Source organism: Peromyscus maniculatus, chromosome 18 (genome assembly GCF_049852395.1).
Source record: "Peromyscus maniculatus bairdii isolate BWxNUB_F1_BW_parent chromosome 18, HU_Pman_BW_mat_3.1, whole genome shotgun sequence".
NCBI classification, from domain to species: Eukaryota; Metazoa; Chordata; class Mammalia; order Rodentia; family Cricetidae; genus Peromyscus; species Peromyscus maniculatus.
Window position 1 is genome coordinate 9,722,404 of NC_134869.1, and position 23,379 is coordinate 9,745,782.

The following is a 23,379-nucleotide window of genomic DNA, read 5'->3' on the forward strand; positions in this document are numbered from 1 at the left end:
TTCTCAGTTTCCAATACTGAGTGGAACTAGATATGCCCCGTGTGTGTAGGAAGCACAGTTCTTTTGTTTCTAGCTACCTCACTGTATTGGCCCTATAGGAAACACAGTAGAGTGCACGAGTGCCTGTTTCTCAAAAGCAGAGTGTTTTTCTTGTAAGGCCGACTGGGGTTCAATACAACTTCCTAAACGGAGTTGATTCACATTGAGTTTCAAATTCTAGCATTAAGTGTTAATTCAGGGTAAGAACACCACTATTGTGCTATTCTGGCCATAAACAGTGCAAATAGCACTCGCGTCTGTTCCCAGCAAATACAGTGTATTGGACTGAAGAGAAGCTCCTGTTTTACTTAGTTTCCAATACTGAGTTGAACTAGATATGCCCCGTTTGTGTAGGAAGCACAGTTCGCTTGTTCTGAGCTAGCTCACTGTACTGGCCCTATAGGAAACACAGTAGAGTGCAAGAGTGCCTGTTTCTCAAAAGCAGAGTGTTTTTCTTGTAAGGCCGACTGGGGTTCAATACAACTTCCTAAACGGAGTTGATTCACATTGAGTTTCAAGTTCTAGCATTAAGTGTTAATTCAGGGTAAGAACACCACTATTGTGCTATTCTGGCCATAAACAGTGCAAACAGCACTCGCGTCTGTTCCCAGCAAATACAGTGTATTGGACTGAAGAGAAGGTCCTGTCTTACTCAGTTTCCAATACTGAGTTGAACTAGATATGCCCCGTTTGTGAAGGAAGCACAGTTGTTTTGTTCTGAGCTAGCTCACTGTACTGGCCCTATAGGAAACACAGTAGAGTGCAAGAGTGCCTGTTTCTCAAAAGCAGAGTGTTTTTCTTGTAAGGCCGACTGGGGTTCAATACAACTTCCTAAACGCAGTTGAATCACGTTCAGTTTCAAGTTCTAGCAGCAAGTGTTCATTCAGGCTAAGAACAGCACTCTTCTCTATCTGGCCATACACAGTGCAAATAGCATTCGCGTATGTTCCCAGCCAGTACAGTGTTTTGGACTGAAGAGAAGCTCCTGTTTTACTCAGTTTCCAATACTGAGTTGACCTAGATATGCCCCGTTTGTGTAGGAAGCACAGTTGTTTTGTTCCTAGCTAGCTCACTGTACTGGCCCTATAGGAAAAACTGTAGAGTGCAAGAATGCCTGTTTCTCAAAAGCAGAGTGTTTTTCTTGCATGGCACACTAGGGTTCAATTAAACTTCCTAAACGCAGTTGAATCAAGTTCAGTTTCAAGTTCTAGCAGCAAGTGTTCATTCAGGCTAGGAACAGCACTCTTGTGCTATTCTGGCCATACAAAGTGCAAATAGCATTCGCGTCTGTTCCCAGCCAGTACAGTGTATTGGACTGAAGAGAAGCTCCTGGTTTACTCAGTTTCCAATACTGAGTTGAACTAGGTATGCCCCGTTTGTGTAGGAAGCAAAGTTCTTTTGTTCTGAGCTAGCTCATTGTACTAGCCCTATAGGAAACACAGTAGAGTGCAAGAATGCCCATTTCTCAAAAGCAGAGTGTTTTTCTTGCATGGCACACTAGGGTTCAATTAAACTTCCTAAACGGAGTTGAATCACGTTCAGTTTCAAGTTCTAGCAGCAAGTGTTCATTCAGGCTAAGAACAGCACTCTTGTGCTATTTTGTCCATACACAGTGCAAATAGCATTCGCGTCTGTTCCCAGCCAGTACAGTGTATTGGACCGAAGAGAAGCTCCTGTTTTACTCAGTTTCCAATACTGAGTTGAAGTAGATATGCCCCGTTTGTGTAGGAAGCACAGTTCTTTTGTTCCTAGCTAGCTCACTTTACTGGCCCTATAGGAAACACAGTAGAGTGCAAGAATGCCCGTTTCTCAAAAGCAGAGTGTTTTTCTTGCATGGCACACTAGGGTTCAATTAAACTTCCTAAACGGAGTTGAATCACGTTCAGTTTCAAGTTCTAGCATCAAGTGTTCATTCAGGCTAAGAACAGCACTCTTCTCTATTCTGGCCATACACAGTGCAAATAGCATTCGCGTCTGTTCCCAGCCAGTACAGTGTATTGGACTGAAGAGAAGCTCCTGTTTTACTCAGTTTCCAATACTGAGTTGACCTAGATATTCCCCGTTTGTGTAGGAAGCACAGTTCTTTTGTTCCTAGCTAGCTCACTGTACTGGCCCTATAGGAAACACAGTAGATTGCAAGAATGCCCGTTTCTCAAAAGCAGAGTGTTTTTCTTGCATGGCACACTAGGGTTCAATTAAACTTCCTAAACGCAGTTGAATCACGTTCACTTTCAAGTTCTAGCAGCAAGTGTTCATTCAGGCTAAGAACAGCACTCTTCTCTATTCTGGCCATACACAGTGCAAATAGCATTCGTGTCTGTTCCCAGCCAGTACAGTGTACTGGACTGAAGAGAAGCTCTTGTTTTACTCAGTTTCCAATACTGAGTTGAACTAGATATGCCCCGTTTGTGTAGGAAGCACAGTTGTTTTGTTCTGAGCTAGCTCACTGTATTGGACCTATAGGAAACACAGTAGAGTGCAAGAATGCCCGTTTCTCAAAAGCAGAGTGTTTCTTGCATGGCACACTAGGGTTCAATTAAACTTCCTAAACGGAGTTGAATCACGTTCAGTTTCAAGTTCTAGCAGCAAGTGTTCATTCAGGCTAAGAACAGAACTCTTGTGTTATTCTGGCCATACACAGTGCAAATAGCATTCGTGTCTGCTCCCAGCCAGTACAGTGTATTGGACTGAAGAGAAGCTCCTGTTTTACTCAGTTTCCAATACTGAGTTGAACTAGATATGCCCCGTTTGTGTAGGAAGCACAGTTGTTTTGTTCTGAGCTAGCTCACTGTACTGGCCGTATAGGAAACACAGTAGAGTGCAAGAATGCCCGTTTCTCAAAAGCAGAGTGTTTTTCTTGTAAGGCCAACTGGGGTTCAATACAACTTCCTAAACGGAGTTGATTCACATTGAGTTTCAAGTTCTAGCATTAAGTGTTAATTCAGGGTAAGAACACCACTATTGTGCTATTCTGGCCATAAACAGTGCAAACAGCACTCGCGTCTGTTCCCAGCCAGTACAGTGTACTGGACTGAAGAGAAGCTCCTGTTTTACTCAGTTTCCAATACTGAGTTAAACTACATATGCCCCGTTTGTGTAGGAAGCACAGTTGTTTTGTTCTGAGCTAGCTCACTGTACTGGCCCTATAGGAAACACAGTAGAGTGCAAGAATGCCCGTTTCTCAAAAGCAGAGTGTTTTTCTTGCATGGCACACTAGGGTTCAATTAAACTTCCTAAACGGAGTTGAATCACGTTCAGTTTCAAGTTCTAGCAGCAAGTGTTCATTCAGGCTAAGAACAGCACTCTTCTCTATTCTGGCCATACACAGTGCAAATAGCATTCGCGTCTGTCCCCAGCCAGTACAGTGTATTGGACTGAAGAGAAGCTCCTGTTTTACTCAGTTTCCAATACTGAGTTGACCTAGATATTCCGCGTTTGTGTAGGAAGCACAGTTCTTTTGTTCCTAGCTAGCTAACTGTACTGGCCCTATAGGAAACACAGTAGAGTGCAAGAATGCCCGTTTCTCAAAAGCAGAGTGTTTTTCTTGCATGGCACACTAGGGTTCAATTAAACTTCCTAAACGGAGTTGAATCACGTTCAGTTTCAAGTTCTAGCAGCAAGTGTTAATTCAGGCTAAGAACAGAACTCTTGTGTTATTCTGGCCATACACAGTGCAAATAGCATTCGTGTCTGTTCCCAGCCAGTACAGTGTACTGGACTGAAGAGAAGCTCCTGTTTTACTCAGTTTCCAATACTGAGTTGAACTAGATATGCCCCGTTTGTGAAGGAAGCACAGTTGTTTTGTTCTGAGCTAGCACACTGTACTGGCCCTATAGGAAACACAGTAGAGTGCAAGAGTGCCTGTTTCTCAAAAGCAGAGTGTTTTTCTTGTAAGGCCGACTGGGGTTCAATACAACTTCCTAAACGGAGTTGATTCACATTGAGTTTCAAGTTCCAGCATTAAGTGTTAATTCAGGGTAAGAACACCACTATTGTGCTATTCTGGCCATAAACAGTGCAAATAGCACTCGTGTCTGTTCCCAGCAAATACAGTGTATTGGACTGAAGAGACGCTCCTGTTTTACTTAGTTTCCAATACTGAGTTGTACTAGATATGCCCCGTTTGTGTAGGAAGCACAGTTCTTTATTTCTGAGCTAGTTCACTGTACTGGCACTATAGGAAACACAGTAGAGTGCAAGAGTGCCTGTTTCTCAAAAGCAGAGTATTTTTCTTGTAAGGCCGACTGGAGTTCAGTACAAATTCCTAAACGGAGTTGAATCACGTTCAGTTTGAAGTTCTAGCAGCAAGTGTTCATTCAGGCTAAGAACAGCACTCTTCGCTATTCTGGCCATACACAGTGCAAATAGCATTCGCGTCTGTTCCCAGTCAGTACAGTGTACTGGACTGAAGAGAAGCTCCTGTTTTACTCAGTTTCCAATACTGAGTTGAACTAGATATGCCCCGTTTATGCGTAGGAAGCACAGTTGTTTTGTTCCGAGCTCACTGTACTGGCCCTATAGGAAACACAGTAGAGTGCAAGAATGCCCGTTTCTCAAAAGCAGAGTGTTTTTCTTGCATGGCACACTAGGGTTCAATTAAACTTCCTAAACGGAGTTGAATCACGTTCAGTTTCAAGTTCTAGCAGCAAGTGTTCGTTAAGGCTAAGAACAGCACTCTTCGTTATTCTGGCCATACACAGTGCAAATAGCATTCGCGTCTGTTCCCAGCCAGTACAGTGTTTTGGACTGAAGAGAAGCTCCTGGTTTACTCAGTTTCCAATACTGAGTTGAACTAGATATGCCCCGTTTGTGTGTGAAGCACAGTTCTCTTTGTTCTGAGCTAGCTCATTGTACTGGCCCTATAGGAAACACAGTAGAGTGCACGAGTGCCTGTTTCTCAAAAGCAGAGTGTTTTTCTTGTAAGGCCGACTGGGGTTCAATACAACTTCCTAAACGGAGTTGATTCACATTGAGTTTCAAATTCTAGCATTAAGTGTTAATTTAGGGTAAGAACACCACTATTGTGCTATTCTGGCCATAAACTGTGCAAATAGCACTCGCGTCTATTCCCAGCAAATACAGTGTATTGGACTGAAGAGAAGATCCGGTTTTACTTAGTTTCCAATACTGAGTTGAACTAGATATGCCCCGTTTGTGTAGGAAGCACAGTTCTCTTGTTCTGAGCTAGCTCACTGTACTGGCCCTATAGGAAACACAGTAGAGTGCAAGAGTGCCTGTTTCTCAAAAGCAGAGTGTTTTTCTTGTAAGGCCAACTGGGGTTCAATACAACTTCCTAAACGGAGTTGATTCACATTGAGTTTCAAGTTCTAGCATTAAGTGCTAATTCAGGGTAAGAACACCACTATTGTGCTATTCTGGCGATAAACAGTGCACACAGCACTCGCGTCTGTTCCCAGCAAATACAGTGTATTGGACTGAAGAGAAGGTCCTGTTTTACTCAGATTCCAATACTGAGTTGAACTAGATATGCCCTGTTTTTGAAGGAAGCACAGTTGTTTTGTTCTGAGCTAGCTCACTGTACTGGCCCTACAGGAAACACAGTAGAGTGCAAGAGTGCCTGTTTCTCAAAAGCAGAGTGTTTTTCTTGTAAGGCTGACTGGGGTTCAATACAACTTCCTAAACGGAGTTGAATCACGTTCAGTTTCAAGTTCTAGCAGCAAGTGTTCATTCAGGCTAAGAACAGCACTCTTCGCTATTCTGGCCATAAACAGTGCAAATAGCATTCGCGTCTGTTCCCAGCCAGTACAGTGTATTGGACTGAAGAGAAGCCTCTGTTTTACTCAGTTTCCAATACTGAGTTGAACTAGATATGCCCCGTTTGTGTAGGAAGCACAGTTGTTTTGTTCCTAGCTAGCTCACTGTACTGGCCCTATAGGAAACACTGTAGAGTGCCAGAAAGCCTGTTTCTCAAAAGCAGAGTGTTTTTCTTGCATGGCACACTAGGGTTCAATTAAACTTCCTAAACGCAGTTGAATCACGTTCAGTTTCAAGTTCTAGCAATAAGTGTTCATTCAGGCTAGGAATAGCACTCTTGTGCTATTCTGGCCATACAAAGTGCAAATAGCATTCGCGTCTGTTCCCAGCCAGTACAGTGTATTGGACTGAATAGAAGCCCCTGGTTTACTCAGTTTCCAATAGTGAGTTGAACTAGATATGCCCCGTTTGTGTAGGAAGCACAGTTCTCTTGTTCTGAGCTAGCTCACTGTACTGGCCGTATAGGAAACACAGTAGAGTGCAAGAGTGCCTGTTTCTAAAAAGCAGAGTGTTTTTCTTGTAAGGCCGACTGGGGTTCAATACAACTTCCTAAACGGAGTTGATTCACATTGAGTTTCAAGTTCTAGCATTAAGTGTTAATTCAGGGTAAGAACACCACTATTGTGCTATTCTGGCCATAAACAGTGCAAATAGCACTCGCGTCTGTTCCCAGCAAATACAGTGTATTGGACTGAAGAGAAGGTCCTGTTTTACTCAGTTTCCAATACTGAGTTGAACTAGATATGCCCCGTTTGTGTAGGAAGCACAGTTCTCTTGTTCTGAGCTAGCTTACTGTACTGGGCCTATAGGAAACACAGTAGAGTGCAAGAATGCCCGTTTCTCAAAAGCAGAGTGTTTTTCTAGCATTGCACACTAGGGTTCAATTAAACTTCCTAAACGTAGTTGAATCATGTTCCGTTTTAAGTTCTAGCAGCATGTGTTCATTCTGGCTAAGAACAGCACTCTTCGCTATTCTGGCCATACACAGTGCAAATAGCATTCGCGTCTGTTCCCAGCCAGTACAGCGTACTGGACGGAAGAGAAGCTCCTGTTTTACTCAGTTTCCAATACTGAGTTGAACTAGATATGCCCCGTTTGTGAAGGAAGCACAGTTGTTTTGTTCTGAGCTAGCACACTGTACTGGCCCTATAGGAAACACAGTAGAGTGCAAGAGTGCCTGTTTCTCAAAAGCAGAGTGTTTTTCTTGTAAGGCCGACTGGGGTTCAATACAACTTCCTAAACGGAGTTGATTCACATTGAGTTTCAAGTTCTAGCATTAAGTGTTAATTCAGGGTAAGAACACCACTATTGTGCTATTCTGGCCATAAACAGTGCAAATAGCACTCGTGTCTGTTCCCAGCAAATACAGTGTATTGGACTGAAGAGAAGGTCCTGTTTTACTCAGTTTCCTATACTGAGTTGAACTAGATATGCCCCGTTTGTGAAGGAAGCACAGTTGTTTTGTTCTGAGCTAGCTCACTGTACTGGCCCTACAGGAAACACAGTAGAGTGCAAGAGTGCCTGTTTCTCAAAAGCAGAGTGTTTTTCTTGTAAGGCCGACTGGGGTTCAATACAACTTCCTAAACGGAGTTGAATCACGTTCAGTTTCAAGTTCTAGCAGCAAGTGTTCATTCAGGCTAAGAACAGCACTCTTCCCTATTCTGGCCATACACAGTGCAAATAGCATTCGCGTCTGTTCCCAGCCAGTACAGTGTATTGGACTGAAGAGAAGCCTCTGTTTTACTCAGTTTCCAATACTGAGTTGAACTAGGTATGCCCCGTTTGTGTAGGAAGCACAGTTCTTTTGTTCTGAGCTAGCTCATTGTACTGGCCCTATAGGAAACACAGTAGAGTGCAAGAATGCCGGTTTCTCAAAAGCAGAGTGTTTTTCTTGCATGGCACACAAGGGTTCAATTAATCTTCCTAAATGGAGTTGAATCATGTTCAGTTTCAAGTTCTAGTAGCAAGTGTTCATTCAGGCTCAGAATAGCACTCTTGTGCTATTCTGGCCATACACAGTGCAAAGAACATTCATGTCTGTTCCCAGCCAGTACAGTGTATTGGACTGAAGAGAAGCTCCTGTTTTACTCAGTTTCCAATACTGAGTTGAACTAGATATGGCCCGTTTGTGTAGGAAGCACAGTTCTTCTGTTCCTAGCTAGCTCACTTTACTGGCCCTAGAGGAAACACAGTAGAGTGCAAGAATGCCCGTTTCTCAAAAGCAGAGTGTTTTTCTTGCATGGCACACTAGGGTTCAATTAAACTTCCTAAACGGAGTTGAATCACCTTAAGTTTCAAGTTCTAGCAGCAAGTGTTCATTCTGGCTAAGAACAGCACTCTTCGCTATTCTGGCCATACACAGTGCAAATAGCATTCTCGTCTGTTCCCAGCCAGTACAGTGTATTGGACTGAAGAGAAGCTCCTGTTTTACTCAATTTCCAATACTGAGTTGAACAAGATATGCCCCGTTTGTGTAGGAAGCACAGTTCTTTAGTTCTGAGCTAGCTCACTGTACTGGTCCTATAGGAAACACAGTAGAGTGCAAGAGTGCCTGTTTCTCAAAAGCAGAGTGTTTTTCTTGTAAGGCTGCTTGGGGTTCAATTAAACTTCCTATAAGGAGTTGAATCACGTTCAGTTTCAAGTTCTAGCAGCAAGTGTTCTTTCAGGCTAAGAACAGCACTCTTGTGCTATTCTGGCCTTACACAGTGCAAATAGCATTCGCGTCTGTTCCCAGCCAGTACAGTGTATTGGACTGAAGAGAAGCTCCTGTTTTACTCAGTTTCCAATACTGAGTTGAACTAGATATGCCCCGTTTATGTTGGAAGCACAGTTGTTTTGTTCTGAGCTAGCTCACTCTACTGGCCCTATAGGAAACACAGTAGAGTGCAAGAATGCCCGTTTCTCTAAAGCAGAGTGTTTTTCTTGCATGGCACACTAGGGTTCAATTAAACTTCCTAAACGCAGTTAAAACACGGTCAGTTTCAAGTTCTAGCAGCAAGTGTTCATTCAGGCTCAGAACAGCACTCTTCTCTATTCTGGCCATACACAGTGCAAATAGCATTCGCGTCTGTTCCCAGCCAGTACAGTGTATTGGACTGAAGAGAAGCTCCTGTTTTACTCATTTTCCAATACTGAGTTGACCTAGATATGCCCTGTTTGTGTAGGAAGCACAGTTGTTTTGTTCCTAGCTAGCTCACTTAACTGGCCCTATAGGAAACACAGTAGAGGGCAATAATGCCCGTTTCTCAAAAGCAGAGTGTTTTCCTTGCATGGCACACTAGGGTTCAATTAAACTTCCTAAACGGAGTTGAATCACGTTCAGTTTCAAGTTCTAGCAGCAAGTGTTCTTTCAGGCTAAGAACAGCACTCTTGTGTTATTCTGGCCATAAACAGTGCAAATAGCATTCGCGTATGTTCCCAGCCAGTACAGTGTATTGGACTGAAGAGAAGCTCCTGTTTTACTCAGTTTCCAATACTGAGTTGAACTAGATATGCCCCGTTTGTGTAGGAAGCACAGTTGTTTTGTTGCGAGCTAGCTCACTTTACTGGCCTTATAGGAAACACAGTAGAGGGCAATAATGCCCGTTTCTCAAAAGCAGAGTGTTTTTCTTGCATGGCACACTAGGGTTCAATTAAACTTCCTAAACGGAGTTGAATCACGTTCAGTTTCAAGTTCTAGCAGCAAGTGTTCTTTCAGGCTAAGAACAGCACTCTTGTGTTATTCTGGCCATAAACAGTGCAAATAGCATTCGCGTATGTTCCCAGCCAGTACAGTGTATTGGACTGAAGAGAAGCTCCTGTTTTACTCAGTTTCCAATACTGAGTTGAACTAGATATGCCCCGTTTGTGTAGGAAGCACAGTTGTTTTGTTCTGAGCTAGCTCACTGTACTAGGCCTATAGGAAACACAGGAGAGTGCAAGAATGCCCGTTTCTCAAAAGCAGAGTGTTTTTCTTGCACAGCACACTAGGGTTCAATTATACTTCCTAAACGGAGTTGAATTACGTTCAGTTTCAAGTTCTAGCAGCAAGTGTTCATTCAGGCTAAGAACAGCACTCTTCCCTATTCTGGCAATACACAGTGCAAATAGCATTCGCGTATGTTCCCAGCCAGTACAGTGTATTGGACTGAAGAGAAGCTCCTGTTTTACTCAGTTTCCAATATGGAGTTGAACTAGATATGCCCCGTTTGTGTAGGAAGCACAGTTCTTTAGTTCCTAGCTAGCTCACTGTACTGGCCCTATAGGAAACACAGTAGAGTGCAAGAATGCCCGTTTCTCAAAAGCAGAGTGTTTTTCTTGCATGGCACACTAGGGTTCAATTAAACTTCCTAAACGGAGTTGAATCACGTTCAGTTTCTAGTTCTAGCAGCAAGTGTTCATTCAGGCTAAGAACAGCACTCTTGTGCTATTTTGTCCATACACAGTGCAAATAGCATTCGCGTCTGTTCCCAGCCAGTACAGTGTATTGGACTGAAGAGAAGCTCCTGTTTTACTCAGTTTCCAATACTGAGTTGAATTAGATATGCCCCGTTTGTGTAGGAAGCACAGTTCTTTTGTTCTGAGCTAGCTCATTGTACTGGCCCTATAGGAAACACAGTAGAGTGCAAGAATGCCGGTTTCTCAAAAGCAGAGTGTTTTTCTTGCATGGCACACAAGGGTTCAATTAATCTTCCTAAATGGAGTTGAATCATGTTCAGTTTCATGTTCTAGTAGCAAGTGTTCATTCAGGCTCAGAATAGCACTCTTGTGCTATTCTGGCCATACACAGTGCAAATAGCATTCTTGTCTGTTCCCAGCCAGTACAGTGTATTGGACTGAAGAGAAGCTCCTGTTTTACTCAGTTTCCAATACTGAGTTGAACTAGATATGCCCCGTTTGTGTAGGAAACACAGTTCTTTAGTTCTGAGCTAGCTCACTGTACTAGCCCTATAGGAAACACAGTAGAGTGCAAGAATGCCCATTTCTCAAAAGCAGAGTGTTTTTCTTGCATGGCACACTAGGGTTCAATTAAACTTCCTAAACGGAGTTGAATCACGTTCAGTTTCAAGTTCTAGCAGCAAGTGTTCATTCAGGCTAAGAACAGCACTCTTGTGCTATTTTGTCCATACACAGTGCAAATAGCATTCGCGTCTGTTCCCAGCCAGTACAGTGTATTGGACCGAAGAGAAGCTCCTGTTTTACTCAGTTTCCAATACTGAGTTGAAGTAGATATGCCCCGTTTGTGTAGGAAGCACAGTTCTTTTGTTCCTAGCTAGCTCACTTTACTGGCCCTATAGGAAACACAGTAGAGTGCAAGAATGCCCGTTTCTCAAAAGCAGAGTGTTTTTCTTGCATGGCACACTAGGGTTCAATTAAACTTCCTAAACGGAGTTGAATCACGTTCAGTTTCAAGTTCTAGCATCAAGTGTTCATTCAGGCTAAGAACAGCACTCTTCTCTATTCTGGCCATACACAGTGCAAATAGCATTCGCGTCTGTTCCCAGCCAGTACAGTGTATTGGACTGAAGAGAAGCTCCTGTTTTACTCAGTTTCCAATACTGAGTTGACCTAGATATTCCCCGTTTGTGTAGGAAGCACAGTTCTTTTGTTCCTAGCTAGCTCACTGTACTGGCCCTATAGGAAACACAGTAGATTGCAAGAATGCCCGTTTCTCAAAAGCAGAGTGTTTTTCTTGCATGGCACACTAGGGTTCAATTAAACTTCCTAAACGCAGTTGAATCCCGTTCACTTTCAAGTTCTAGCAGCAAGTGTTCATTCAGGCTAAGAACAGCACTCTTCTCTATTCTGGCCATACACAGTGCAAATAGCATTCGTGTCTGTTCCCAGCCAGTACAGTGTACTGGACTGAAGAGAAGCTCTTGTTTTACTCAGTTTCCAATACTGAGTTGAACTAGATATGCCCCGTTTGTGTAGGAAGCACAGTTGTTTTGTTCTGAGCTAGCTCACTGTATTGGACCTATAGGAAACACAGTAGAGTGCAAGAATGCCCGTTTCTCAAAAGCAGAGTGTTTCTTGCATGGCACACTAGGGTTCAATTAAACTTCCTAAACGGAGTTGAATCACGTTCAGTTTCAAGTTCTAGTAGCAAGTGTTCATTCAGGCTAAGAACAGAACTCTTGTGTTATTCTGGCCATACACAGTGCAAATAGCATTCGTGTCTGCTCCCAGCCAGTACAGTGTATTGGACTGAAGAGAAGCTCCTGTTTTACTCAGTTTCCAATACTGAGTTGAACTAGATATGCCCCGTTTGTGTAGGAAGCACAGTTGTTTTGTTCTGAGCTAGCTCACTGTACTGGCCGTATAGGAAACACAGTAGAGTGCAAGAATGCCCGTTTCTCAAAAGCAGAGTGTTTTTCTTGTAAGGCCAACTGGGGTTCAATACAACTTCCTAAACGGAGTTGATTCACATTGAGTTTCAAGTTCTAGCATTAAGTGTTAATTCAGGGTAAGAACACCACTATTGTGCTATTCTGGCCATAAACAGTGCAAATAGCACTCGCGTCTGTTCCCAGCAAATACAGTATATTGGACTGAAGAGAAGCTCCTGTTTTGCTTAGTTTCCAATACTGAGTTGAACCAGATATGCCCTGTTTGTGTAGGAAGCACAGTTCTCTTGTTCTGAGCTAGCTCACTGTACTGGCCCTATAGGAAACACAGTAGAGTGCAAGAGTGCCTGTTTCTCAAAAGCAGAGGGTTTTTCTTGTAAGGCCGACTGGGGTTCAATACAACTTCCTAAACGGAGTTGATTCACATTGAGTTTCAAGTTCTAGCATTAAGTGTTAATTCAGGGTAAGAACACCACTATTGTGCTATTCTGGCCATAAACAGTGCAAACAGCACTCGCGTCTGTTCCCAGCCAGTACAGTGTACTGGACTGAAGAGAAGCTCCTGTTTTACTCAGTTTCCAATACTGAGTTAAACTACATATGCCCCGTTTGTGTAGGAAGCACAGTTGTTTTGTTCTGAGCTAGCTCACTGTACTGGCCCTATAGGAAACACAGTAGAGTGCAAGAATGCCCGTTTCTCAAAAGCAGAGTGTTTTTCTTGCATGGCACACTAGGGTTCAATTAAACTTCCTAAACGGAGTTGAATCACGTTCAGTTTCAAGTTCTAGCAGCAAGTGTTCATTCAGGCTAAGAACAGCACTCTTCTCTATTCTGGCCATACACAGTGCAAATAGCATTCGCGTCTGTTCCCAGCCAGTACAGTGTATTGGACTGAAGAGAAGCTCCTGTTTTACTCAGTTTCCAATACTGAGTTGACCTAGATATTCCGCGTTTGTGTAGGAAGCACAGTTCTTTTGTTCCTAGCTAGCTAACTGTACTGGCCCTATAGGAAACACAGTAGAGTGCAAGAATGCCCGTTTCTCAAAAGCAGAGTGTTTTTCTTGCATGGCACACTAGGGTTCAATTAAACTTCCTAAACGGAGTTGAATCACGTTCAGTTTCAAGTTCTAGCAGCAAGTGTTAATTCAGGCTAAGAACAGAACTCTTGTGTTATTCTGGCCATACACAGTGCAAATAGCATTCGTGTCTGTTCCCAGCCAGTACAGTGTACTGGACTGAAGAGAAGCTCCTGTTTTACTCAGTTTCCAATACTGAGTTGAACTAGATATGCCCCGTTTGTGAAGGAAGCACAGTTGTTTTGTTCTGAGCTAGCACACTGTACTGGCCCTATAGGAAAACAGTAGAGTGCAAGAGTGCCTGTTTCTCAAAAGCAGAGTGTTTTTCTTGTAAGGCCGACTGGGGTTCAATACAACTTCCTAAACGGAGTTGATTCACATTGAGTTTCAAGTTCCAGCATTAAGTGTTAATTCAGGGTAAGAACACCACTATTGTGCTATTCTGGCCATAAACAGTGCAAATAGCACTCGTGTCTGTTCCCAGCAAATACAGTGTATTGGACTGAAGAGACGCTCCTGTTTTACTTAGTTTCCAATACTGAGTTGTACTAGATATGCCCCGTTTGTGTAGGAAGCACAGTTCTTTATTTCTGAGCTAGTTCACTGTACTGGCACTATAGGAAACACAGTAGAGTGCAAGAGTGCCTGTTTCTCAAAAGCAGAGTATTTTTCTTGTAAGGCCGACTGGAGTTCAGTACAACTTCCTAAACGGAGTTGAATCACGTTCAGTTTGAAGTTCTAGCAGCAAGTGTTCATTCAGGCTAAGAACAGCACTCTTCGCTATTCTGGCCATACACAGTGCAAATAGCATTCGCGTCTGTTCCCAGTCAGTACAGTGTACTGGACTGAAGAGAAGCTCCTGTTTTACTCAGTTTCCAATACTGAGTTGAACTAGATATGCCCCGTTTATGCGTAGGAAGCACAGTTGTTTTGTTCCGAGCTCACTGTACTGGCCCTATAGGAAACACAGTAGAGTGCAAGAATGCCCGTTTCTCAAAAGCAGAGTGTTTTTCTTGCATGGCACACTAGGGTTCAATTAAACTTCCTAAACGGAGTTGAATCACGTTCAGTTTCAAGTTCTAGCAGCAAGTGTTCGTTAAGGCTAAGAACAGCTCTCTTCGTTATTCTGGCCATACACAGTGCAAATAGCATTCGCGTCTGTTCCCAGCCAGTACAGTGTTTGGGAAGAAGAGAAGCTCCTGGTTTACTCAGTTTCCAATACTGAGTTGAACTAGATATGCCCCGTTTGTGTGTGAAGCACAGTTCTCTTTGTTCTGAGCTAGCTCATTGTACTGGCCCTATAGGAAACACAGTAGAGTGCACGAGTGCCTGTTTCTCAAAAGCAGAGTGTTTTTCTTGTAAGGCCGACTGGGGTTCAATACAACTTCCTAAACGGAGTTGATTCACATTGAGTTTCAAATTCTAGCATTAAGTGTTAATTTAGGGTAAGAACACCACTATTGTGCTATTCTGGCCATAAACTGTGCAAATAGCACTCGCGTCTATTCCCAGCAAATACAGTGTATTGGACTGAAAAGAAGATCCTGTTTTACTTAGTTTCCAATACTGAGTTGAACTAGATATGCCCCGTTTGTGTAGGAAGCACAGTTCTCTTGTTCTGAGCTAGCTCACTGTACTGGCCCTATAGGAAACACAGTAGAGTGCAAGAGTGCCTGTTTCTCAAAAGCAGAGTGTTTTTCTTGTAAGGCCATCTGGGGTTCAATACAACTTCCTAAACGGAGTTGATTCACATTGAGTTTCAAGTTCTAGCATTAAGTGCTAATTCAGGGTAAGAACACCACTATTGTGCTATTCTGGCGATAAACAGTGCACACAGCACTCGCGTCTGTTCCCAGCAAATACAGTGTATTGGACTGAAGAGAAGGTCCTGTTTTACTCAGATTCCAATACTGAGTTGAACTAGATATGCCCTGTTTGTGAAGGAAGCACAGTTGTTTTGTTCTGAGCTAGCTCACTGTACTGGCCCTACAGGAAACACAGTAGAGTGCAAGAGTGCCTGTTTCTCAAAAGCAGAGTGTTTTTCTTGTAAGGCTGACTGGGGTTCAATACAACTTCCTAAACGGAGTTGAATCACGTTCAGTTTCAAGTTCTAGCAGCAAGTGTTCATTCAGGCTAAGAACAGCACTCTTCGCTATTCTGGCCATAAACAGTGCAAATAGCATTCGCGTCTGTTCCCAGCCAGTACAGTGTATTGGACTGAAGAGAAGCCTCTGTTTTACTCAGTTTCCAATACTGAGTTGAACTAGATATGCCCCGTTTGTGTAGGAAGCACAGTTGTTTTGTTCCTAGCTAGCTCACTGTACTGGCCCTATAGGAAACACTGTAGAGTGCCAGAAAGCCTGTTTCTCAAAAGCAGAGTGTTTTTCTTGCATGGCACACTAGGGTTCAATTAAACTTCCTAAACGCAGTTGAATCACGTTCAGTTTCAAGTTCTAGCAGCAAGTGTTCATTCAGGCTAGGAATAGCACTCTTGTGCTATTCTGGCCATACAAAGTGCAAATAGCATTCGCGTCTGTTCCCAGCCAGTACAGTGTATTGGACTGAATAGAAGCCCCTGGTTTACTCAGTTTCCAATAGTGAGTTGAACTAGATATGCCCCGTTTGTGTAGGAAGCACAGTTCTCTTGTTCTGAGCTAGCTCACTGTACTGGCCGTATAGGAAACACAGTAGAGTGCAAGAGTGCCTGTTTCTAAAAAGCAGAGTGTTTTTCTTGTAAGGCCGTCTGGGGTTCAATACAACTTCCTAAACGGAGTTGATTCACATTGAGTTTCAAGTTCTAGCATTAAGTGTTAATTCAGGGTAAGAACACCACTATTGTGCTATTCTGGCCATAAACAGTGCAAATAGCACTCGCGTCTGTTCCCAGCAAATACAGTGTATTGGACTGAAGAGAAGGTCCTGTTTTACTCAGTTTCCAATACTGAGTTGAACTAGATATGCCCCGTTTGTGTAGGAAGCACAGTTCTCTTGTTCTGAGCTAGCTTACTGTACTGGGCCTATAGGAAACACAGTAGAGTGCAAGAATACCCGTTTCTCAAAAGCAGAGTGTTTTCCTAGCATTGCACACTAGGGTTCAATTAAACTTCCTAAACGTAGTTGAATCATGTTCCGTTTTAAGTTCTAGCAGCATGTGTTCATTCTGGCTAAGAACAGCACTCTTCGCTATTCTGGCCATACACAGTGCAAATAGCATTCGCGTCTGTTCCCAGCCAGTACAGCGTACTGGACTGAAGAGAAGCTCCTGTTTTACTCAGTTTCCAATACTGAGTTGAACTAGATATGCCCCGTTTGTGAAGGAAGCACAGTTGTTTTGTTCTGAGCTAGCACACTGTACTGGCCCTATAGGAAACACAGTAGAGTGCAAGAGTGCCTGTTTCTCAAAAGCAGAGTGTTTTTCTTGTAAGGCCGACTGGGGTTCAATACAACTTCCTAAACGGAGTTGATTCACATTGAGTTTCAAATTCTAGCATTAAGTGTTAATTCAGGGTAAGAACACCACTATTGTGCTATTCTGGCCATAAACAGTGCAAATAGCACTCGTGTCTGTTCCCAGCAAATACAGTGTATTGGACTGAAGAGAAGGTCCTGTTTTACTCAGTTTCCTATACTGAGTTGAACTAGATATGCCCCGTTTGTGAAGGAAGCACAGTTGTTTTGTTCTGAGCTAGCTCACTGTACTGGCCCTACAGGAAACACAGTAGAGTGCAAGAGTGCCTGTTTCTCAAAAGCAGAGTGTTTTTCTTGTAAGGCCGACTGGGGTTCAATACAACTTCCTAAACGGAGTTGAATCACGTTCAGTTTCAAGTTCTAGCAGCAAGTGTACATTCAGGCTAAGAACAGCACTCTTCGCTATTCTGGCCATACACAGTGCAAATAGCATTCGCGTCTGTTCCCAGCCAGTACAGTGTATTGTACTGAAGAGAAGGCTCTGTTTTACTCAGTTTCCAATACTGAGTTGAACTAGGTATGCCCCGTTTGTGTAGGAAGCACAGTTCTTTTGTTCTGAGCTAGCTCATTGTACTGGCCCTATAGGAAACACAGTAGAGTGCAAGAATGCCGGTTTCTCAAAAGCAGAGTGTTTTTCTTGCATGGCACACAAGGGTTCAATTAATCTTCCTAAATGGAGTTGAATCATGTTCAGTTTCAAGTTCTAGTAGCAAGTGTTCATTCAGGCTCAGAATAGCACTCTTGTGCTATTCTGGCCATACACAGTGCAAAGAACATTCATGTCTGTTCCCAGCCAGTACAGTGTATTGGACTGAAGAGAAGCTCCTGTTTTACTCAGTTTCCAATACTGAGTTGAACTAGATATGGCCCGTTTGTGTAGGAAGCACAGTTCTTCTGTTCCTAGCTAGCTCACTTTACTGGCCCTAGAGGAAACACAGTAGAGTGCAAGAATGCCCGTTTCTCAAAAGCAGAGTGTTTTTCTTGCATGGCACACTAGGGTTCAATTAAACTTCCTAAACGGAGTTGAATCACCTTAAGTTTCAAGTTCTAGCAGCAAGTGTTCATTCTGGCTAAGAACAGCACTCTTCGCTATTCTGGCCATACACAGTGCAAATAGCATTCTCGTCTGTTCCCAGCCAGTACAGTGTATTGGACTGAAGAGAAGCTCCTGTTTTACTCAATTTCCAATACTGAGTTGAACAAGATATGCCCCGTTTGTGTAGGAAGCACAGTTCTTTAGTTCTGAGCTAGCTCACTGTACTGGTCCTATAGGAAACACAGTAGAGTGCAAGAGTGCCTGTTTCTCAAAAGCAGAGTGTTTTTCTTGTAAGGCTGCTTGGGGTTCAATTAAACTTCCTATAAGGAGTTGAATCACGTTCAGTTTCAAGTTCTAGCAGCAAGTGTTCTTTCAGGCTAAGAACAGCACTCTTGTGCTATTCTGGCCTTACACAGTGCAAATAGCATTCGCGTCTGTTCCCAGCCAGTACAGTGTATTGGACTGAAGAGAAGCTCCTGTTTTACTCAGTTTCCAATACTGAGTTGAACTAGATATGCCCCGTTTATGTTGGAAGCACAGTTGTTTTGTTCTGAGCTAGCTCACTCTACTGGCCCTATAGGAAACACAGTAGAGTGCAAGAATGCCCGTTTCTCTAAAGCAGAGTGTTTTTCTTGCATGGCACACTAGGGTTCAATTAAACTTCCTAAACGCAGTTAAAACACGGTCAGTTTCAAGTTCTAGCAGCAAGTGTTCATTCAGGCTCAGAACAGCACTCTTCTCTATTCTGGCCATACACAGTGCAAATAGCATTCGCGTCTGTTCCCAGCCAGTACAGTGTATTGGACTGAAGAGAAGCTCCTGTTTTACTCATTTTCCAATACTGAGTTGACCTAGATATGCCCTGTTTGTGTAGGAAGCACAGTTGTTTTGTTCCTAGCTAGCTCACTTAACTGGCCCTATAGGAAACACAGTAGAGGGCAATAATGCCCGTTTCTCAAAAGCAGAGTGTTTTCCTTGCATGGCACACTAGGGTTCAATTAAACTTCCTAAACGGAGTTGAATCACGTTCAGTTTCAAGTTCTAGCAGCAAGTGTTCTTTCAGGCTAAGAACAGCACTCTTGTGTTATTCTGGCCATAAACAGTGCAAATAGCATTCGCGTATGTTCCCAGCCAGTACAGTGTATTGGACTGAAGAGAAGCTCCTGTTTTACTCAGTTTCCAATACTGAGTTGAACTAGATATGCCCCGTTTGTGTAGGAAGCACAGTTGTTTTGTTGCGAGCTAGCTCACTTTACTGGCCTTATAGGAAACACAGTAGAGGGCAATAATGCCCGTTTCTCAAAAGCAGAGTGTTTTTCTTGCATGGCACACTAGGGTTCAATTAAACTTCCTAAACGGAGTTGAATCACGTTCAGTTTCAAGTTCTAGCACCAAGTGTTCTTTCAGGCTAAGAACAGCACTCTTGTGTTATTCTGGCCATAAACAGTGCAAATAGCATTCGCGTATGTTCCCAGCCAGTACAGTGTATTGGACTGAAGAGAAGCTCCTGTTTTACTCAGTTTCCAATACTGAGTTGAACTAGATATGCCCCGTTTGTGTAGGAAGCACAGTTGTTTTGTTCTGAGCTAGCTCACTGTATTGGCCCTATAGGAAACACAGGAGAGTGCAAGAATGCCCGTTTCTCAAAAGCAGAGTGTTTTTCTTGCATGGCACACTAGGGTTCAATTAAACTTCCTAAACGGAGTTGAATCACGTTCAGTTTCAAGTTCTAGCAGCAAGTGTTCATTCAGGCTAAGAACAGCACTCTTCGCTATTCTGGCCATACACAGTGCAAATAGCATTCGCGTCTGTTCCCAGCCAGTACAGTGTATTGGACTGAGGAGAAGCGCCTGTTTTACTCAGTTTCCAATACTGAGTTGACCTAGATATTCCCCGTTTGTATAGGAAGCACAGTTCTTTTGTTCCTAGCTAGCTCACTGTACTGGCCCTATAGGAAACACAGTAGAGTGCAATAATGCCCGTTTCTCAAAAGCAGAGTGTTTTTCTTGCATGGCACACTAGGGTTCAATTAAACTTCCTAAACGCAGTTGTGTCAAGTTCAGTTTCAAGTTCTAGCAGCAAGTGTTCACTCAGGCTAAGAACAGAACTCTTGTGCTATTCTGGCCATAAACAGTATAAATAGCATTCTCTTCTGTTCCCAGCCAGTACAGTGTATTGGACTGAAGAGAAGCTCCTGTTTTACTCAGTTTCCAATACTGAGTTGAACTAGATATGCCCCGTTTGTGTAGGAAGCACAGTTCTTTAGTTCTGAGCTAGTTCACTGTACTGGCCCTATAGGAAACACAGTAGAGTGCAAGAGTGCCTGTTTCCCAAAAGCAGAGTGTTTTTCTTGTAAGGCTGACTGGGGTTCAATTAAACTTCCTAAAAGGAGTTGAATCACGTTCAGTTTCAAGTTCTAGCAGCAAGTGTTCATTCAGGCTAAGAACAGCACTCTTCGCTATTCTGGCCATACACAGTGAAAATAGCATTCGCGTCTGTTCCCAGTCAGTACAGTGTATTGGACTGAAGAGAAGCTCCTGTTTTAATCAGTTTCCAATACTGAGTGGAACTAGATATGTCCCGTTTGTGTAGGAAGCACAGTTCTTTTGTTCCTAACTAGCTCACTGTACTGGCCCTCTAGGAAACACAGTAGAGTGCAAGAATGCCCATTTCTCAAAAGCAGAGTGTTTTTCTAGCATTGCACACTAGGGTTCAATTAAACTTCCTAAACGGAGTTGAATCACGTTCCGTTTCAAGTTCTAGCAGCAAGTGTTCATTCAGGCTAAGAACAGTACTCTTGTGCTATTCTGGCCATACACAGTGCAAATAGCATTCTCGTCTGTTCCCAGACAGTACAGTGTATTGGACTGAAGAGAAGCTCCTGTTTTACTCAGTTTCCAATACTGAGTTGAACTAGATATGCCCCGTTTGTGTAGGAAGCACAATTCTTTTGTTCCTAGCTAGCTCACTGTACTGGCCCTATAGGAAACACAGTAGAGTGCAAGAATGCCCGTTTCTCAAAAGCAGAGTGTTTTTCTTGCATGGCACACTAGGGTTCAATTAAACTTCCTAAACGGAGTTGAATCACGTTCAGTTTCAAGTTCGAGCAGCAAGTGTTCTTTCAGGCTAAGAACAGCACTCCTGTGTTATTCTGGCCATAAACAGTGCAAATAGCATTCGCGTCTGTTCCCAGCCAGTACAGTGTATTGGACTGAAGAGAAGCTACTGTTTTACTCAGTTTCCAATACTGAGTTGAACTAGATATGCTCCGTTTGTGTAGGAAGCACACTTGTATTGTTTTGAGCTAGCTCACTGTATTGGCCCTGTAGGAAACACAGTAGAGTGCAAGAATGCCGGTTTCTCAAAAGCAGAGTGTTTTTCTTGCATGGCACATAAGGGTTCAATTAATCTTCCTAAATGGAGTTGAATCATGTTCAGTATCGAGTTCTAGTAGCAAGTGTTCATTCAGGCTCAGAATAGCATTCTTGTGCTATTCTGGCCATACACAGTGCAAATAGCATTCATGTCTGTTCCCAGCTAGTACAGTGTATTGGACTGAAGAGAAGCTCCTGTTTTACTCATTTTCCAATACTGAGTTGAACTAGATATGCCCCGTTTGTGTAGGAAGCACAGTTCTTTAGTTCTGAGGTAGCTCACTGTACTGGCCCTATAGGAAACACAGTAGAGTGCAAGAATGCCCGTTTCTCAAAAGCAGAGTGTTTTTCTTGCATGGCACACTAGGGTTCAATTAAACTTCCTAAAAGGAGTTGAATCACGTTCAGATTCAAGTTCTAGCAGCAAGTGTTCATTCAGGCTAAGAATAGCACTCGTGTGCTATTTTGTCCATACACAGTGCAAATAGCATTTGCGTCTGTTCCCAGCCAGTACAGTGTATTGGACTGAAGAGAAGCTCCTGTTTTACTCAGTTTCCAATACTGAGTTGAACTAGATATGCCCGGTTTGTGTAGGAAGCACAGTTCTTTTGTTCCTAGCTAGCTCACTGTACTGGCCCTATAGGAAACACAGTAGAGTGCAAGAATTCCCGTTTCTCAAAAGCAGAGTGTTTTTCTTGCATGGCACACTAGGGTTCAATTAAACTTCCTAAACGCAGTTGAATCACGTTCACTTTTAAGTTCTAGCAGCAAGTGTTCATTCAGGCTAAGAACAGCACTCTTGTGCTATTCTGGCTATACACAGTGCAAATAGCATTCGCGTCTGTTCCCAGTCAGTACAGTGTATTGGACTGAAGAGAAGCTCCTGTTTTAATCAGTTTCCAATACTGAGTGGAACTAGATATGCCCCGTTTGTGTAGGAAGCACAGTTCTTTTGTTCCTAGCTAGCTCACTGTACTGGCCCTCTAGGAAACACAGTAGAGTGCAAGAATGCCCGTTTCTCAAAAGCAGAGTGTTTTTCTAGCATTGCACACTAGGGTTCAATTAAACTTCCTAAACGGAGTTGAATCACGTTCCGTTTCAAGTTCTAGCAGCAAGTGTTCATTCAGGCTAAGAACAGCACTCTTGTGCTATTCTGGCCATACACAGTACAAATAGCATTCTCGTCTGTTCCCAGACAGTAGAGTGTATTGGACTGAAGAGAAGTTCCTGTTTTACTCAGTTTCCAATACTGAGTGGAACTAGACATGCCCCGTTTGTGTAGGAAGCACAGTTGTTTTTTTCTGAGCTAGCTCACTGTACTGGCCCTATAGGAAACACAGTAGAGTGCAAGAATGCCCGTTTCTCAAAAGCAGAGTGTTTTTCTTGCATGGCACACTAGGGTTCAATTAAACTTCCTAAACTCAGTTGAATCACGTTCAGTTTCAAGTTCTAGCAGCAAGTGTTCATTCAGGCTAAGAACAGCACTCTTGTGCTATTCTGTCCATACACAGTGCTAATAGAATTCGCATCTGTTCCCAGCCAGTACAGTGCATTGGACTGAAGAGAAGCTCCTGTTTTACTCAGTTTCCAATACTGAGTTGAAGTAGATATGCCCCGTTTGTGTAGGAAGCACAATTCTTTTGTTCCTAGCTAGCTCACTGTACTGGCCCTATAGGAAACACAGTAGAGTGCAAGAATGCCCGTTTCTCAAAAACAGATTGTTTTTCTTGCATGGCACACTAGGGTTCAATCAAACTTCCTAAACGGAGCTGAATCACGTTCAGTTTCAAGTTCTAGCAGCAAGTGTTCATTCAGGCTAAGAACAGCACTCTTCGCTATTCTGGCCATACACAGTGAAAATAGCATTCGCGTCTGTTCCCAGCCAGTACAGTGTATTGGACTGAAGAGAAGCTCCTGTTTTACTCAGTTTCCAATACTGAGTGAAACTAGATATGCCCCGTTTGTGTAGGAAGCACAGTTCTTTTGTTCCTAGCTAGCTCACTGTAGTGGCCCTATAGGAAACACAGTAGAGTGCAAGAATGCCCGTTTCTCAAAAGCAGAGTGTTTTTCTTGCATGGCACACTAGGGTTCAATTAAACTTCCTAAACGGAGTTGAATCACGTTCAGTTTCAAGTTCTAGCAGCAAGTGTTCATTCAGGCTAAGAACAGCACTCTTGTGCTATTCTGTCCATACACAGTGCAAATAGCATTCGCGTCTGTTCCCAGCCAGTACAGTGTATTGGACTGAAGAGAAGCTCCTGTTTTACTCAGTTTCCAATACTGAG